General features: G+C 44.8%; 1 pseudogene across 1 annotated transcript; it reads left to right on the plus strand.

The window, feature by feature from the left end:
* The first annotated feature begins 3274 nt into the window (after positions 1 to 3274).
* On the plus strand, positions 3275 to 4609 carry LOC308618027 (large ribosomal subunit protein eL21-like; annotated as a pseudogene). Its single transcript has one exon. The product of its transcript is annotated as a large ribosomal subunit protein eL21-like (transcript).
* The last annotated feature ends 15391 nt before the right edge of the window (positions 4610 to 20000 follow it).

A 20000-nucleotide genomic window follows, 5' to 3' on the forward strand; every position in this document is an offset into this window, starting at 1 on the left:
GGAAGAAAGTGTTCTCTTTTTCTCTCTGCCTCTTCCTGCAGTGGTGCTCAAGGGTGGGACCCAGACCTTTGGAAATGTCAAGTTGAACACTGTCTTTCTGTGGCTGCCCACTTCTTTGCTAGTTGTCAGAGGGTCCAGAGGCCTGTGAGGAATGGCCACCCTGGAGGGTCCTTCTGTTCGCATTTGACAGCCAGGACTGTCACCTGCTGCCTTGTTCACTCTGTCACTTCTTCCTGGTCTCTGCTCTGGTCTCACCTCCCCAGAGACATCTTCCTCGAGTTCCTTACCTAAACAGCCTACCCCACTCCTTTGTGCCTCGCACCTGCTTTATTGCTCTTACCACATTCATCACCATCTGAAGTTTCATTATACACTTACTGCATATTGTCCGTCCCCCCAAATGAAGACAGGCCTTTTCCTGTCTCAGTTGCTGCTCTACCCCCAGTACCTAGAACAGGATCTGGAACACAATCAATAATAAATAATTTATTGAGCAAGTAAATCAATTTAAACCTTACAACAATCCTGCAAGGAAGGTGTCATTAACATCACGAACCTCATCACCATTTTAAAATAAGGGAGGGCTTCCCTGGTGGTGCAGTGGTTGAGAGTCCGCCTGCCAATGCAGGAGACACGGGTTCGTGCCCCGGTCCAGGAGGATCCCACGTGTTGTGGAGCGGCTGGGCCCGTGAGCCATGGCCGCTGAGCCTGCGCGTCCGGAGCCTGTGCTCCGTAATGGGAGAGGCCACAGCGGTGAGAGGCCCGTGTACCGCAAAAAAAAAAAAATTTTTAATAAATAAATAAATAAACATAAGGGAACAGGCATAGAGAAGTCATACGGCAAGTCAAGTCACGCAGGGCACCCTGTCAGTCTGGATGTGTGCCCGGGCCCCTCTCACTCCCACACCACCCTCTTAGTCCAACATTGTCTTCCTCTCCTCCTTTGACTCAGCCCACAGTTCTGTAGTCCAGGGACTGTTGGCTGATTGTGGAAAGGAAAGAAACCCAGCAACACCCGGGAGAGCCATTTACAGTCCCTGGGCAGGGCAGAGTGGCATCCTCCAAGAAGCACAGCACAGCATCGGTGTCACCATCTCCCTTCCAGTTGCCACCGAGCATCCAGCTGCCGTGCAGTGGGCCGAACCCAGATCATCCTCCAGACAGCAAGAGCTGCTCAGCCTCACTGGTGATGCAAGGAACACGTGCCTCTCTCCCTCCTGGCCTTTCACTGGGAGCCCTGCAGCCAGGCACTGCTCACAACAGGCCCCATGTTGAGTGAAAGAGTCCATGTGACCAACCTGCGGACGTCTACCCTGCTGTGGGCAGCAGGCTGCTCCCAGCACTGTGAGGGCAGAAACCTGGGTGAAGACCCATCCTTGGGTTCCTGGCAGAGACAACCCAGAGGGAGGGGATGTGAGGGCAGGACTGCAAGTGTGTGTGTGAGGGGGCAGCAATGCCCCAGAGCTAAGTCACTCACACACAGAAAAGAACACACACAGGGTCTCAGAGTGGAAAGAAATGTTACAAGTAGCTGGCAGATCTGGGTTTGTGTCACAGTCCGTCTCTTACAAGCTGTGTGGTGTGACACAGGGAAATTACTTCCTTTGTCAAATAGGGATAATAAAATAACACCTGCTCAGAGTGCTTTCTACAGAGTAAGAATAAAATTCAATAACAAATATGTGAAAGCATCTTAGAAACTCTAAAGTATCCATAAACACAGAGATGTGTTGCACGCATTTTTTTCTGATTAAAAAAGGAAAATGACTCATTATGGAAAATATAATGAATATAATCAATATACATAAAGTATAAAGAAGAAAATAAAAATCACCTATAATTCTACTACTTACAATCACTGTTACCATTTTGTATATCTCTTTCAATCTTTTATCCAAAGCACACATATGCAAATATATTTTATATATGCATATGCCCACTCACCACAAGACTGGATTACATGGACTTTACTGCCAGGGCTCTTAGAATTTTTATCATTAACTTCATTAGAGTAGGAATCTCAGTCTATAATGGAATTTTATCATTGCTCTGGCTAAGTAAGAAGTTTTAGAAACTTACTGTTAATAATCCCTCAGTCCTTTAGTTTACTAAATATGAATTTACCTACAACATGGTACATTGGGAGAACCATTACACTGGGAATCAGGAGATCTGAGCTCTTTCCCTGTGTCTGCCAGTAAAGAGCAGTGTATGGGAGGTATTGATGGGAGGTACTGATCCATCTCCACCCAGTAGGCAAAGTCAGGGAGACAGTGCACCTGCATTAATTCCGGTCCCATTTAACAAGTCCTAACAACCAAGGCAAAGGCCACCTTGAGAGAGTCTGTTGGTTTCTAAGATGCTAATGTACCATTCCCTTTGCCTCCACCACTTACTCGTGATTCATTCCCATCTAAACCATGCCCCAAAGTGGTTGACTGTTTCTGCAAGGGACAAGGAATACTGGTACACCTCCCAGTTCCACTGTCCACCTTGAGGGGTCAGAGCCACATCCTCTCTGAGGCCATCGGGTCTTGTTTTCTCCAAGTGAGCTTTTGAAACAACTGCAGCTGGGCTTGTTAAACATGCACGTTCCCAGGGCCCCAGTCAAAGTCTTTGGGGGTGGGGCTCAGGAATCTGCATGTTTAACAGCGTCCACTGCCCCTCTCCCCATGCCCCAAGTGATTCTGATGTCCCCACAAAGTCTGAGAACTCATCCAGTCCAACATCTCATTTTATAGATGGGAAAACTGAGGCTTATGGTTACAAAGCCACGAGTGGCTCAGTCAGGGCCACAGGACCAGAACGCAAATTTCTTTCTCAATCTCTCTCTGCTTCTTTCTCCTTCTTTTTTCCCTCCCTCCCTCCCTCCCTTCCTTCTTTTCTGTCTTTACTTCAAGAACATAGACTTTTTCTCTCTCATCATATACAGGTCAGCAGAGAGGTCCCAGTTCACTGGACAGCTCTTCTCCACATGGCAATAGAATTCAGAGTTCTTGTGTGCTTAAACAATGTTCTAGGGTTTGTTTTCTTCTAAAGTCCTAATTCTTTTAAAAATCAGTAATAACGAAAGATGGTTTGACACATAGCAATGAGTAGCCATAATTTTTCATCTGCCAAGGAGGCTAAGACTTAGGCAGAGTGGGAGTGAATGAAAAGTAGCCTTATCCATTTGTTCACACACGCATGCCTTCCTTTATTCATCAAACAGTCACTGACCATCCAATAGGTGACTGGTGCTGGACTACAACAGCACCTAAGACAGGGCCCCCGCCTTTGCTCTAAGTCAGTTCATGTCACAATGTCACTCAGACTGGAAAGTGAAACCGGATGACTTTTGAGTAAGCGTTGGGGCAAAAGGGGCCAGTGGTAGCCTCAAGAGAAAAAGAACATGGTCCCAGCCCAGCTTTGTTCTCTCCTGTGACCATCCCCCTTAGCTTCCCTCTTCTTGGAGGGGCAGAATCTGTGGTTCAAGAGTCACATACACTTTCAGCTGGAACCACCATCTTCCAGTAATTCGCCAAAATGACCAACACAAAGGGAAAGAGGAGGGGCACCCACTACATGTTCTCTAGGCCTTCTAGAAAACACGGATTTGCTCCTTTGGTCACAAACATGTGAATCTACAAGAAAGGTGATATTGTAGACATCAAGAGAATGGGCACTGTTCAAAAAGGAATGCCCCACAAATGTTACCATGGCAAAACTGGGAGAGTCTACAATGTTACCCAGCATGCTATTGGCATCATTGTGAACAAACAAGTTAAGGGCAAGATTCTTGCCAAGAGAATTAATGTGCGTATCGAGCATATTAAGCACCTTAAGAGCCGAGATAGCTTCCTGAAACGGGTGAAGGAAAGTGATCAGAAAAAGAAGGAAGCCAAAGAGAAAGGTACTTGGGTTCAACTGAAGCGCCAGCCTGCTCCACCCACACTTTGTGAGAACCAATGGAAAGGAGCCTGAACTGTTGGAGCCCATTCCCTATGAATTCATGGCATGATGGGTATAAAGAAAATAAAAGACCTAGACTGTATAAATGTTTCTCTTAATTGAGTACAAGTGTGTGTCCCCTCCCCCAAACAAATATTTAAAGCACATTTTGTGTCCGAATTCAGAGGGTGACGTCTTTACTTTTCAAATTTAGTGGGTTTTCTTCCTGAAAGATGTGAGGTAGTTTTTTGTGCAATATACTCCATTGGTTAATAAACTGCCAGATATTATTTATAAAATATTTGTACTAGTTTGAAAATAGTCTCTAAATTCCTATGAAAAAAGGATTTAAAATAAATAAATGAAAGGTTATCTGTTGTATTATAGTTAAGCTCAGGAAAAGTTGATTACTCATAATTGCATCATAAATTAAGTAGCTGTGTTTTGAGGATCAGGAACTTAACTTTGAAGCCTACTACTTAAAAATACATTGTTAGTTACATGCTAGTTCTGAGTTGTTTAGACCTTTCATGCAGCAGGGCTCAGAAAAGTGTTAAAAACTAGAATACCTTTTTTTTTTTTTTTTGCGGTACGCGGGTCTCTCACTGTTGTGGCCTCTCCCGCTGTGGAGCACAGGCTCCGGACGCGCAGGCCCAGCGGCCATGGCTCACGGGCCCAGCCGCTCCGCAGCATGTGGGATCTTCCCGGACCGGGACACGAACCCGTGTCCCCTGCATCGGCAGGAGGACTCTCAACCACCGCACCACCAGGGAAGCCCTAGAATACCTTTAAACTGATGATAAGTATTTCTATAGCATTCAATACGTTATGTGACATTCTAAGCACTTTACATAATGTACTCATAAAAAATTTGGAATAAGTTTTATTTTGCCTATTTTACATGAAAGGAAGCTGAGGCACAAGTTAACTTGCCCGAGGGTACAGGTGCTTAGTGTTGGGCAAAGATTCAAACCCAGGCAACCCATAATCAGATCTTAGTCATCAGTACTTTATTGCTTCATATTAATAGGAATATTTTAAAGCTACTTTGTCTAGTTGGAGCACATTTTTTTTTTTTTTTTTTTTTTTTTGCGGTACGCGGGCCTCTCACCGTTGTGGCCTCTCCCGCTGCGGAGCACAGGCTCCGGACGCGCAGGCTCAGCGGCCATGGCTCACGGGCCCAGCCGCTCCACGGCATGTGGGGTCCTCCCGGACCGGGGCACGAACCCGTATCCCCTGCATTGGCAGGCGGACTCTCAACCACTGTGCCACCAGGGAAGCCCTGGAGCACATTTTAGGTTTTGTTACTTCCTGGATATTTTTAATTGGATGTGGTAAACATCCAGTAGGGAACTGATCACATCCCATCCCCCTGCCTTCAGTATTCTACGATAATACCTGTAGCAAGCTTATTTAAAATGAAAATCTTTACTACCTACTTAGTATTCTCTCCTTGCTATTAGACTTGAGGACAAGAACCTGTTTATAATTTTAGTAGATGCTGTGAATAGGTAAAAACCCAACGTTAGTGGTCTTGAGTTTCATCTAGTGAAGTGTGATGGTAATAGGGCTGCTTTGGAATCCAGCAAACCCTGGCTTTGAATCTTGGATTCCTAACCTAACTCAATAAATGGTGGTTATTAATTGCCCCCCCCCCAAAAAAAAAGAGTCACATCCAGTGTTTCTAGTCCCAGACTGGCCGCCACATCCTGGGTTCAAGAACAGAATCCAGGGCAGGGAAGGAAGGAGGCTCTTTCTCCTCCCACAGCCTCAGTGCCCAGTGTGCTGGGGACACCAAAGTTGGAGCAAGGCCTCCCCTGACAGACCAGGAGGCTTAGCAGTCCATGCAGAGCCAATAAACATCATCTCCTTGGACTTTAATAAGGTTTTGAATGGGTTCCCACTTAAGTAGTCCTTGAGAAACTTGGAAAATATGGCTCGGTGTGAAAGTTTTATTAAGCAGGATGTTGGGAAAATTAGTGGTGTCATTTAGCATCCCCCAAAATCATTTTTGGCATCAATTTGCTTTGCCCTAGGTGGTCTCCAAGCCTTCCTTGTCTTCCTCCCCCTCGGTCTCTCTCCTAATCCCAGCGACCGTTCAAAGGGACTTGTGCAGCTTTGAACAGGGTTGTAAACTGGGACTTGCATAAAACCAGGGGTCAAGGGAGCTATCACAGAATGATTTAAGCAAACAAAGGCCACTTTATGTTCCAACCTAAATGTTGAAAAACATAAAACCATTCTTAAATACATGCTGGCTGAGTATATGGAGAAAAAACTTCCTTTTGAAAATAAACTTTGTCTTCTATAAGCGGTTCATTACACACCATCATAAAAGTGCGGTCCCGGCAGAGGGAAAAGCATTGCAAAGGCAGAGAAAGGAGAAGAGACTGCCCAGTGGGCTCAGAGTGAGGAAGAGCCAGGGTGGCTGCAGCGCAAGGGCAGGAGGTGGCGGGGGGAACTGCTCAGGGTTCCTGTCTCCCTCCTCAGAGGTCACCCCTTAAACTCTCAGCTGCCTGCCTGCGAGAGGCAGAAAACCACAGAAGGGAGAAAATAACAGCTTCTGAGATTTACAGCCACCGTTGCTCTGTCTCCTAAATGCAGAGCATTGTGCTCAGAGATTTCTGTCCATTTTCTCACTGATTTCTCCAATAATTTTGCAAGGAAGGCGTTATTCCCTACTTCACACATAACCTAGCCATGGTCATCCAGCTAAAGGGGGATTTAAACTCAGGCCCCCCACACACTCTAAAGCCTATAATGTTTTTAAAAACCACATCATAGAGAAGATGAATATAAGTATCTGCCTGTGATGACATGAGCACTTCTTATGGTTTCCCCACATTTACTAATATATATTTTTTGAAAAACCACTTATGAAAAAAATACAAGTCATACATATTTAACACATTCTTATAAAAGCCAAACAATTCAGAATGAATAGAAAAGCAAGACTTCTCCTGACATTTCCTATAATTAAAGGTATAGCTGTAACAAAAGCATACTGGGGGAAACATTTTTTTGAAGAGAAAAGAAACAAAATCTACAGTCCCTCCACTTTAATGAAACAAATGGGAGTGATTAGAATATAACTTTTCAGTCTGATTTTTTTTCTATACTGGGGGTAACCGTTGTGTGAGAAACACTCATATTTTGTATCCTGCTTTCCTCAAATTAATGTCACATGGGCATTTTCTGTGTCATCTGCCTGGTCCTCTTATCCTTTGGAGTTCATGCCTGGGTAACATTTAATTGAGAGCCATAGTTTGCTTAACCATCCCCCTGTTGCTGAACATTTAGATTGTTTTTAATGATTTGCTATTATCAAGTGTTCTGTGTTTAAGATCTCCAGGCATTTTTTTCCCCTTTCTCTAGTTTGGATTATTTCCCTAGCATTCCCAGAAGTAGAATTACTGGGTCAAAGCATGTGAACATTCATAAGGCTCTTGATCCATAGCGCCTAACTGTTTTCCAGAAGGATTGAACCCGTTTTTGCTATTTGAAAGCTGGCTACTTTCTCTGTGTGGGAAGTTCTGGGGAAAGACTTTGTTTAAGACTTCTTATTCTGCTTAACTGAAATCATTACACTTTAATTTTGCTGTTTCATACAGCCCCTTTCAAAGTCTGTTGACAATGTTTGACCAACTGATTATTGGGTGGAAGATTTATACTGGTCCCCCTGTCTCCAGGCTCTTCCTGCCTTCAATCTGTTGTGCACACTGCAGCCAGATTAATTCCTTTGGAAACATCATTTGCCTTGTGTCACTGTCCTACTCAGTAACTTGTAGTAACTCTCTGTTTCCTCCAGGATCAAGTCCAAACTCCTCTACTGGGCCTCGAAGACCCTTCATAGGTCCCACCGGCCTTCCCGATTCAATCTGATCTCCTACCACCCTCAGCAGAAACCTTCAGCCACTCCCCTTCTAATCCCTAAATTATGCTCCATCTGCTTTCCCCTTTTGCTTATGTTTTCTCCCACCTGGAATGCTTCCCCGTCCTTTCTACCTAGTCCAAATCCTTCTCTTTCAGGGTGATTCAGTCTCAGTGAGTCAGTTGAGAATTCTGCAAGAAGAGCCATGGAAAGTGGGGAAAACCTAGAATCAGGAATGCAGAAAGAGAGGGAATCAAAGGACGGAAAACAGTGGTGATGCCATGCATGCCATCAGGGGTCAGGAGGACCCAGGCACCCCTTCATTAAAGACATGATTGGGTTGGCAACAGAGATCAGAACCAAGGCAAAATTCTTTGTACTACTGATAACATTTAGGCTGTTTTTAATGGCCTAAGGAGGGGATCTGTGAGAGAGACTGATTGCAGGCTAGGGCTAATAAAATAATGATGACAATAAAAATTATAGTATAGTTAGGTTTAGCTTCACTTTGAAAAATAATGCTTTAAATATGAGAAAAATTAATTTATATTTTATGAAAAGAAATCCTTAGGAAGTCCAGTGCTGGAATGGCAGCTCCCTGCTCATCAAGGACTCTTTAGCTCTCTGTAATGCCATCCCCAGGGTGTGGCCCTCCTCCTCATGCTCCAATATGGCAGTGGGGCACCAGCCATCACATCTAGAGTCCAGACCAAAAACAGGCATAAGGATGACAAAGAGTGTCTCTGTTTAGGGAGAGTTCCTAGAAATCACAGGCAATGCTTCTGCTCAGAACCCATTGGCCTAGTCACATGGCTGTACCTAGCTGTAAGGGAGTCTATATGCCCAGATAAAAATCAGGGTTATATTATTAAAACAAAGAGAAGAAGAGATGTGGGGGCTGTGCTACCAGCTATTGAGGCACTGTGGTAATCAATTTATATCAATTATCTCTTTTAATTTTTATACCAGTTCTATAAGCAATTACATAATGGAAAGGAGAGTAAGACCTGGCCTGTCTTTGAGTCCAGAGCCTGGACTCTTTTTAAAAAAAAGTTTTTAGGCTTTGTGGAAACATGTTTCATGATATAAAAATCACAAAATAATTGATAAATTTTTTTTTCTTGATGAAACACACACACACACACACACACACACTTCACCTTTCAGAGATTGAGTCTTACAGTCTCTGAAGCTGCATCTAACCATACAGAACTGACCAGAGCCCCTCCTTCAGTATACGTTTAGTTACATTTTTTTGTATTCTGTACGTCTTATTTGTGAAGAATATATAAGACTTTCTCTACAGGTTGTAAAACACACACGGTTCTCAATAAATAATATTGAAATAATGTTCTAAAGGGAAAAATAGAAATTAATTTTTAAGGGCTTCCCTGGTGGCGCAGTGGTTGAGAGTCCGCCTGCCGATGCAGGGCACACGGGTTCGTGCCCTGGTCCAGGAGGATCCCACATGCCGCGGAGCGGCTGGGCCCGTGAGCCATGGCCACTGAGACTGCGCGTCCAGAGCCTGTGCTCCGCAACGGGAAAGGCCACAACAGTGAGAGGCCCGCGTACCGCAAAAAAAAAAAAGAAATTAATTTTTGAGAACATTCAGGGTAAACAGTTTTCACAAGTGAGAGGTCTACTGAGATAGTTGTGAATGTGAAAGAGGGTAAGAAAGGTGAAATTCTTCCTCCTTCAATTTATATTGTGTTTTGAATTATCACTCCAGTTTTCCTATAAAACAAATGAGTGGGAAAATTGCCACATAGGGAGGGTGGCCAGGTTTGCTAATGCTGATTTTGTGACTGCTCGGTATCTAAGATGCTAGGAAGCATGAACTCTTGATGGAGTTGGATAGGTATCACAGCCCCAGACCGAGAGGCAGGGTGAGGGTGAGGTAGGATGGTAGGGGGCAGAGGGCATATTTGATTATAGAAGGAAAGCTGTTGGGAAAAAGTTTTTCAGACTGATAGGGACTGCAGACAGAGAAGGAAGAGAGAGTATAGGGCAGAGACTAGTTTAAAAAATACTGTGAACATGGAGTGGGGTTGGGGAGGTCAACTGGAGTTTAAATACTCACAAATAGGCAGTTTTAGCTTTACACCACCGGCTACCCTTGGTTCCTCCCAAGCTCCCAAGGCCGAATTATACTCTAGGACTGCAGTCAAGGAACCATCAGGCCCAGTAACTGCCAGCTTTTGTCAACGTCCCTGCCTTCTGTAACCCGTAAGCCTGAGTTGCCTGCAGGCCGCAGTAAAGGAGGGGTTGCATTCCAAAAGAATGACCAAGGCTGGGCGTTGCCAAGAGAGGGGAGCCAGAGAAAATCATAGGGAAAGGCTAGTTCCTAGAATGTAAGCAGCTGGAAGGCAATGACCAGGTCAGTTTTGTTCCATGTTATATCACTACACCAAGTACACTATCTAGTCCATGGTTCCCTCCACCCTTACCCAATGAAGTTTTGTTAAATGAACGAATGAAAGACTGTGGCCCTGAGGTCACAAGCTAAGAAGGATCTATAAGCACCTTCCTGCTGGCCCTTTAAGGTGACCAGCTGGGAATGTCAGGGAACTTTCTATGGGAGGCAGCCCTGGCCTATTTCAGCACATGGGCAACTTCGGGTTGAAGCCAGGGGCTGGTTTCAACTGCACAGTGGGTCTCTGGTGTGGGATCTAGGACCTTAAATGGCAGTGACTGAGAAATCTCTCTGAGACTGGATAAGGGGAGGACTTTGTCCTTTCTGTCTCTTTTTGCCCTCTTCCTACCAAGTCTCAGGTATCATCCTAAATGCTGTACATGCGTTATCTCATTTAATCTCCTGCTATTCCAGGGAGGTCGACATGAATAATCCCCATTTTCCAGATGAAGGAACTGGAACTTGAAGAGGTTAAGTAACCTGTTCAAGGAATGAGAGTTCTTAAGTGGGAAAGCAAGATACCAACCCATCTCTCCCTGACCCCAAAGCCCTCATCTTAACTACTCCACTCCCTGCCTCTATTGGCTCCATGTTCTATCTCACTTAACCTTGTTGCAAAACACTTTGTTTACCTATCTAACATTTTATTTTGAGATATTTTCAGATGGGCAAATTTAGCAAAAACAGTACAAATAATCCCCATATACCCTCCATCCACACGCCCCAGATGTTGGTCTTTTATTGCCAGGAGTAAACATAGCTTACATTTCCTGACTGTACTTTTATGTCCCGTTGGACTTAAATTTTCATCGGTTTTTCAGCGATTGCAGACCCCGGCTGAAGGCGAGGAGAAGAAGCAACGTGGCAGCTGGTTGGTGGGCAGCAGGCTGCACTGACCACATGGGAACCCAGACGCCCTGGAACAGATGTGCCGACTCCCAGCATTCCCCCAGAGGACAAGAGGGTCATCCAGCGGCTCCTCTAATGGGGAGGCTTTGGAGGAATGTCCCAGACGCCAGGCTTGAGAGATTCATTAGCAACAAAAGATGTGTCTAAACAAGGGAAACAGTAGCAACGACGGCCCCTCAGGATAATCCCGCCTCTTCCTCCCTTGTGCTGCCAGTTCAGGGCAGAAAGACTTACTGTGCACCTACTAGGAGTCAGGCACTGAATTAAGTGCTGGGGAAAATGATAACCTTGTCAGGGATGCAGCCTCAGAAAAAATGAGATGGTTGACTAGAAAAGATAGGGGAGACGTGGTAGGAATTTCCCCACTAGTATTCAGTCACGGACCCTCAGTTAGGGAAAAACCTCAAATTATTTTGGAAACAAAATTAGGAGGCTGGGGGTGGGGGAGGGAGGCAAGAGAAGATGGGACAGGTTCCCACATGATAACAAGGCAAAAGCTCTGTTTCCTACCTAATGCTGGTGGTCCTGGGGGAGGGGGGCAGCTCAGAGGGAAGCAGGCCCTGCGAGAGGTGGCCAGAGAAGCAAGGGGGCCAGAATACTGCAGTTTTAAGGGCAGAGCAATACAGGTAGAGCCCCAGTTTAGCCCCCAAGCAAACCTACAGACCATAAAAAGATGAGGGGATTTGGCTAATGCTTCTGGGACAATATCTGCCTACAGAGCAGAGGGGAGAGCCGTGGGGGGCACCTTCACCCTCAGGGTCCTTCATTGTACCCGTAAGCCTTCTTGGTCCTTTTTCCTTGCATGTTCTCCGTGCCTCCCTCACGTCCAGTTTCATCCTGCAGACTTCCATTGACCCAGAAAACCCCAGGGGGGACCTGCTGAGGCTCTCAAGTCGGGTAGGTCTGGATTCAAGTCCCAACTCTGTCACTAACCAGCTGGAGGGCCACTTAACTAACCTCTCTGAACCTCAGTTTCTCATCTGTAAAGTGCAGGTGATGATACCTTTTCATGAATTTGATGTGATGATGGAAGGAGCTTACGCACGGAAAGTGCCCAGCCCGGCTCCAGGAAAGCAGTCTTCTTCCTGACTTCCCAGGCCACGTTGCCCTCCCAACTGCCTGCCCTTCACCTCTGATAATACTGCTGGCCAGCGTGTTGCTCTCTCCTTGTCTATTTTTTCCAGGTTATGGTGGAAACAGACCAAGGAGCCTGAAGATCTGGGTCTGAATCCTGGTTCTGCCATATAACAGCTGTGTGACCTTGAACAAGTCACTTAATCTCTCTGAGCTCCAGGTTCCTCACTTGCAAAATGGAAATTATACCTACCTCAAATGAAATAATGTAGGGAAGTGCTTTGTAAGTGTTAAGGAACTTTATGAGACTCAGCTGATGTTTTGCTGCCCTTCTCATCTCCCCCCACAATTCTCCCACTCCCACCCTCCATCCACTATCAAGCCCAACTTGGGTAGAAGGAGCACCAAACAGGGAGTTAGGAGCTGTGAGTTCTGGTCCAAGTTCCATCATCAATTTGGGGTCCTTTGGCAAATCATGATCTTCCCAGAGCCTAGGCTTCTCTCTGAATAGAATATCTCACATGGCCTCTTCTACAATGAGGTTCCACCCATTTGTGGCTAAAGGGGTCAGGAGTTTATTTTCAGACAGGAATACAGTCGGGCTTGGAGGACGTCACTGCTTCTGTGCACAGCTCTGTTCTCATCACATTCTTCTGTTAATATGGCCGAGATCATGCGCTGCTGGGTCATGTGTGAGCCTGAGGGTGTCTCCAATACTCAGTTTAGGGTAATTAGTCTTTTTGACCCTTAGCAGGGGAAATGTCTCCAGTTGGGGGGAAATGAAGTTGTCAAACATAGTCCTTAAGGACAGGGAGATTTATAGGAGATCACATACAAAAGCACAGGAATTAAACAAACAAACAGGGAAAGAGCACTTAAAAGCTCAAACCAAACAATATATACTGCACGCTATGCTCAGGCAGGTCAACCGTGGTCCGAGGTCTCCCCAAGCACCACCCAAGTGTAACAGCCCAGACAATTGTTCATCTTCCAAGACGCCCTTCCCAGAAACCACAGGGTTGCAGGAAGGTAAAACCAATGACGTCATTGAGGGGAAGAAACGACAGTGGTTAGTACAGTCCTTTACTGACCATTTTGTTTTTTAAAACTTGTCTTTGTGTAGCCCAAGATTTGGGCCCTGTTCTCTGTCCTACCCCTCCTCGTGGCACCCTGCTCCCTGACTACCCCAGTGACACTGCACCTCCTCGTGTCCCTCCGACTCTGCTGCCCTCCCGGTTTTCTTTCAAGTAGAGTCTCCATAAAATACAGGATGCAGGGCCTCCCTGGTGGCGCAGTGGTTGAGAGTCCGCCTGCCGATGCAGGGGATACGGGTTCGTGCCCCGGTCCAGGAGGATCCCATATGCCGCGGAGCGGCTGGGCCCGTGAGCCATGGCCGCTGAGCCTGCGCATCCGGAGCGTGTACTCCGCAGCGGGAGAGGCCACAACAGTGAGAGGCCCGCATACCGCAAAAAAAAAAAAAAAAAAAAATACAGGATGCAAGTTAAATTCCAATTTCAGCAAAACCATATATTTGTTTTTTTAGTATAAGCATGTCCCAGGGACTATTTGGGAGGTACTCATACTAAACATTATTCATGGTTTAACTGAAATTTAAATGTAAGTGGGCATTGTGTATTTTTATATGCTAAATCTGGCAACCTACTATCAAGGCATGTTTGGTTTTTATCTCTGTCCAGAACATACGACTGCCACATCCTCCCTTGGCCAGCTCCATGTCATTCAAGTTCCACTCAAGGGTCCCCTCCTTAGAGTGACACTCTCTGACCCTCCCCTTCAATATAAAGTAGCCGCCCTCCCCCCAAGTGCCTTTCTGGCATATTCCCCTGTTACCTCTCTGTGAAACAAGTTTGCTTATTTGTTTCCTTGCTTAATGTGTTTCCTCCCGCTAGAATGATAGACATTGTTATGTTTTTCCCTAATCACTCTCCAACACCTGAATGTACCTGGCACATGCCAGGCATTTAATAAATATTGGTTGAATAAATGAATGCGTAGAATGTATGCTTCAGAGCAGTGCTTCACAAACTTTCATGAAAACCCTAGAGATTTTGTTCAGTTTTGTTAAAATCCAGATTCTGATTCTATCGGTTGGGCGTGGGCCTGAGATTGTGTATTTCTAACAAGCTCCCAGTAATGCTGAAGCTGCTGGTCCATAGACCATGCTTTAAGAGGCAATAGAATTCTCTGTGATGATGGAAATGTTCTATATCTGCACTGTCCACTACGGCAGCTACTAGCCACATGTGGTTATTGAATATTTGAAATGTGGCTAGTGTCACTGAGGAATTTCACTTAATTAAAAATTTTACTTAATTTTACTTAATTCTAATTAATTTAAGTTTAAATGGTACAGCTATTTGGACAGCACAACCCGAGGGAAGTGGTTCTCAATCTTGGCTGCACGTTAGAACTACCAGAAGCACGTTGGAAAATACAGATGCCAGAATCTCTTGGTTTGGGTCTTAGAGAATTGGTTTTTACTCTTGTGTTTTAAAGCTCCCCCGGGTTATTCCAAAGTGCAACCAGAGTTGAGGACCTCACCTTAAGAGTTTTCAGAGCAGCAATACTTTACTTTCCATTCAATGCCTGCCACAGCTTAGACAGCAGAAAAGACAAGTGTAACTAAATATCATCAACCCCATTCTACTGGGAATAACTGAGGTGCAGGAAGATACAGGGATTTGCCCAAGGTTATACAGCTGGCAATTGATGGAGCCAGGACCCACAGAGCCCCTGTGTTTCCACATCCATCCTCTCCCTCAAATTCTTTGTGAAAAGAGGCAAATGTCTTCAGTCAGTCAGTCCTCCCTAGCTGCCATCCTCTTTTCATAGCTGCCACCAACTTCCACCTGCCTTTGATGCCCCCTTTCCCAGGGCCTTGTCTGGCTTCATCATCCCCCAGAGAGGAGAGCCGATTAGAATCCTCACGCTGTTTTCATCACTGATCACAAAAAGAATGGGTCTCTCTCTACCAGACAGGAAGGAAATCCAAGTTTGAGTGGACGAAGGCACCTTGCCATGGAACTCACCACTCCCAGGGTGGGGCCTCCAAGTGGAACAGACCCATTCCTTCCTGCCACACCTGCCCATGAGGGCACAGATTGAGGGGTCTTAGGGAGGGAAGTCGACAGTGACAACACAGGTGACCTGGGAAGGTCTCCTGAAGAATTCAAAGACCTTGCCAGGGTTTCCTGGGGCAGAGTTGGGAGGGTTGGTTTTAGGTGATCCACAGGAAAAGTTTTAAATGTTTAATACTTATGTATTTATTTTAATGTATATTAAGAAAAATGCAGCTCATTAAATCTGCAATTTCACAGATATTTCTTTAAAAAATTTTTTTTACTTTTCATTTTATATTGGAGTACAGTTGATTAACAATATTGTGTTAGTTTCAGGGGTACAACAAAGTGATTCAGTTATACATACACATGTATCTATTCTTTTCCCAATTAGGTTGTTACAGAATATTGAGCAGAGTTCCCTGGGCTATACAGTAGGTCCTTGTTGGTTATCCATTTTAAATATAGCAGTGTGCACATGTCAATCCCAAACTCCTTAACTATCCCTCCCCCACCCTTCCCCTCTGATAACCATAAGTTCGTTCTCTAAGTCTCACAGATATTTCTGATATAAAGTTTCTGGAAAAACTAATTTACTTAAGAAAAAAGGGAGCACATTTAAAGCAAAATGTTAAGGAAATAACAGTACGAGTGGGACTTGGATATGGCCAAAATGGTGATGGGGGCCTGGGTATACCCTGAGGATGTAGTGAGAGGGGGTGGACTGTGTCCTTTGTTTGGGAGGTCAGAGGTGGAAGGGAAGGCTTTCATGGAAACATTCTTGTCAGCAGCATGTCTTTCAATAATAAAGAATTTCTGTTGCTCACAAGAAATCTATTGTCTTGGAATAATGGTCAGGAATGAAAACAGCACAGCATCAAGCCCTCCAGGGCCTGCAGTGAGGTCCAGCTGAGGGAAAGGACAATTCCCCGGCCCATTCAAGCTCCAACAAGCCTGTAGGAGACCACACTCAGCTGAATATTTCAGTCCTGCTGCAGACACGCCGGGAGAGCTGTGCTCGTCTGAGTCCGGTATCCAAGGATAGGCCCTTGTGGAGGCCAAAGAGCCTGGTTCAGGCTATCCAGGCACAGCGTTTCCTCAGTTTCACCAGTCCCAGCCCCTGCCTGGAGTCCGGAAGGACTAAGCTCTGAGTGGTTACTGCCAAAAATTACACACGCATATTGATGGGTCCAACCCCATGTATGCTCAATTCACACCTTTATTTTTCATGGGGACTCAGAGCCCCCCTGGGGAATGGATGAACCAGGACCCTGAGATGGCAAAAGGATGTGTGCTCAATTTAATGGGCTGACAGTCACACTCTGAGAATGAAAAAGGATTGGATCCAGTTTCTAGGAATAAGAGCTGCCATCTTTAAGATGTTCCAAGAAGGGGGGAGGTATGGAGAGGCAGAGCACAGAGGAGTTTTAGGGCAGTGAAAACACTGTGTGACACTCTAGTGATGGATACATGCCGTCCTACATTTGTCCAAGTCCATAGAATGGATACCACCAAGTGTGAACCATAATGTAAACTATGGACTCTGGGTGATTATGATATATCAATGTATATATCACTAGTAACAAAAGTACCCCTCCGTGGGGGTTACTGATAATGGGGTAGGCTGTGCAAGTGCGGGGGCAGGGAATATATAGGGATTCTCTGTACTTTCCTCTTAGTTTTGCTCTGAACCTAAAACTGCTCTTAAAAAATAAATTTAAAAAAAGTTCCAAGAGAATTTGTGAACACTCAAAATCAAAATAACCTGAGGGTGGGGGAGTGACTTCAGAGAGAACCAACTTAATTGTGGGTATAACTGAGGACGCTTAAACTGTTTATATCTTATGGGGCACGGCCTAAAGAAAGAATGTGCTCAGAACTGGCATAATCTATATAAGGCACCCAGGAAGATTTGCTCAGAGAGCCCGTTTATATCTTCAGTACGATATGGGGGACAAGGTGTCCAGATCCACAACTTGGAGATCAGTTCTGGAGGCAGGTAACAACCACAACCACAGTCAAATCAATGGCTAACGTTAAGTGGATACTTACTAAGTGCCAGTCACCATTTAAACGCATTTAATCCTATAACAACCTTAGGAGGTAGGCACTAATAGTATCCCCATTCTACAGATGAGGAAACTGAGGCACAGAGCTGCCATCTTTAAGATGTTCCAAGAAGGGGGGAGGTATGAAAAGGCAGAGCACAGAGGATTTTTAGGGCAGTGAAAATACTCCGTATGACACTATAATGATGGATACATGCCATACATGCCATGCCAAGTGACCCACCCAAAGCCACAACTGGCTAGTAGGCATGGAGATATCTGGCACTCACAGCTGCATGATACTGCCATTAAGACCACCTAGGTAAGACACATGCTCCAAGCTCATGCTCACCAAGCTATCCTCAAAGGTAATGCTGGCTAAGACAGCAGAGTGGAATTCAAATCTTGGCTTTATCACAGTTTAGTTTCTTAACCACTTTATGCCCCAATCCCTCATCTGTAAAATGGGAATAATAATACCTGTCTTGAAGGGTGTATGAAGATGAAATGAGAGGATGTACTCAAAGCCCTTAGCAGTGTTCTTGGCACGGGGGAAGCCCTCTTGGTTACTGACCAGCTTAACCTCCCCTATAGGTAAATCTTCTTGGGAAGCTTCCTAATAACAATGGCTCCCTTTTACTGAGGGTTTCCCACGTGCCCTCTGCTAAGAGCTTTGAGTACATCCTCTCGTTTCATTTTCATGCACCCTGAAAGGCAGGTGTTATCATCCTAATTCAGAATATTTGAATTCTGGTTTATCCATTTACCTCTTGTGAATTTAATCATTTCCCCAGAGACAAATATTTTCTGGGTGTAGAAACCCAAATAGCACCTTCGGGGCTGCAAAGCTGAAGCCCAGGCCCTGAGGGCTCCATGGGGGTGCCTAGCGGGCCCCTCCCAGGCACCAGACATCTGATGCTTGGAGCCACCTCCATAGGCTGCCACAGGATATGCCCAGGACACCCTGAAGCTGCTAATCCTAGCATCAACACTATGTTTTTCCTTGAAGGATTTCCTTTCCTTTAACAAAATCGGTATTGACTAATATTAGCACATAATCAAACTGTAAACACCCACGCTTATTTGATGTATGGCCTCCTAGGCATCGTCATATGTATCTACACATCCTTAAAAAAAGAAAAAAAAAAAGAAATTCTCTTTTATGTACAGTTCTTGCTTTTTCACTTAACATACGATAGAAATCTTTCCATGTCAGAATATAAAGCTCTACATTATACTTAAAAATCTACATAAAATGCAGCATGTTTTTTTTTAACTGGTTAAGGAAGAGTGAACATTTATCCTTTTTAACTCCTCAATATTTTTAAACTTTTCAACAATGAAGGTATATTGCTTAAGTGAAAAAGAGATTAGAAGTGCTTTTTAAAAACTAATATTGAAAAGATAATGTAGCAACACTTTAAAAGTAAACAGTTTCATTTTTGTTAATTATTTTCCAGTTCTTGTCCACATACAAGAGCCAGAACAAATTTTTTTTTTTTTTTTTTTTTTGCAGTACGCGGGCCTCTCCCGTTGTGGAGCACAGGCTCCGGATGCGCAGGCTCAGCGGCCATGGCTCACGGGCCTGGCCTAGCTGCTGCACGGCATGTGGGATCTTCCCGGACCGGGGCACGAACCCGTGTCCCCTGCATCGGCAGGCGGACTCTCAACCACTGCGCCACCAGGGAAGCCCCCAAGAACAAATATTTTTACCTGGTTATGACCATGCTGAAATACTCCTTTATCACATTATCTGAAACATTTGCCCACGTTTCTACGGAGCCCCCTTAAAGGCTTTGTATAAAGGTGTGGAGAGCATGGGGGCGGTGGAAGGTGGTGGGCTATTCCACAGGGTAGTGTCCAGAGCAGAGCTCCAGGGACAGAGTGCTTAGCAGTCTGGTAAGACCCTGGACCCCTTCCCAGAATAATACTTTCAAATGTATAAAATAAGGGACTTCCCTGATGGTCCAGTGGTTAAGACTCCACGCTTCCAACGCAGAGGGCCCGGCTCCGATCCCTGGTCAGGGAACTAGATCCTGCATGCGGCAACTAAGAGCCCGCACGCTGCGACTAAGAGCCCTGCACGCAGCAACGAAGGTCCGGCGTGCCTCAGCTAAGACCCAGCACAGCCAAATAAATAAATAAATAAATAAATATAAATATTTTTTAAAACCAAATGTATAAAATAAGATATATAAGATTACAAAAGAAAACAATTACATTGAAGTACAATTATCAAAATAAAAATATGCAAAATTGTAGTAATATATGTACCTCTTCGTGCATTAAGGAACAAAGTCTAGCAGTGAGTCTAATTTCTATCACTAATTCCAAAGTCGTGATGAACACAAATATTTCATGATATCTACAACACAATAATGTGATATGAAAACATCTGTGATTTCTATTGGTGACAAGTCTCAGGTTCACTAATATGACTGTGGTTGTTGAGTACATTTGTAATTGAAGGAAATGCTACATTTCATTTTATGTTAGCAAAAAAAAAGATGTCATTTTTCCCCAACCCAAATTCACAGACCCCCTGAATTCTATAAGAGAAATGGGTTCTAGGTCAACTGATGCCTGCTCTGCAGAATATCTATACTTACTAGCCTAGGAAAGATGAAGGAAGAAAATTATTTCCGTATCTCTTCCCTATTCATTTTTTTCTACAT

Source organism: Mesoplodon bidens, assembly GCF_964165515.1.
Source record: "Mesoplodon bidens genome assembly, chromosome: 1".
NCBI lineage: Eukaryota > Metazoa > Chordata > Mammalia > Artiodactyla > Ziphiidae > Mesoplodon > Mesoplodon bidens.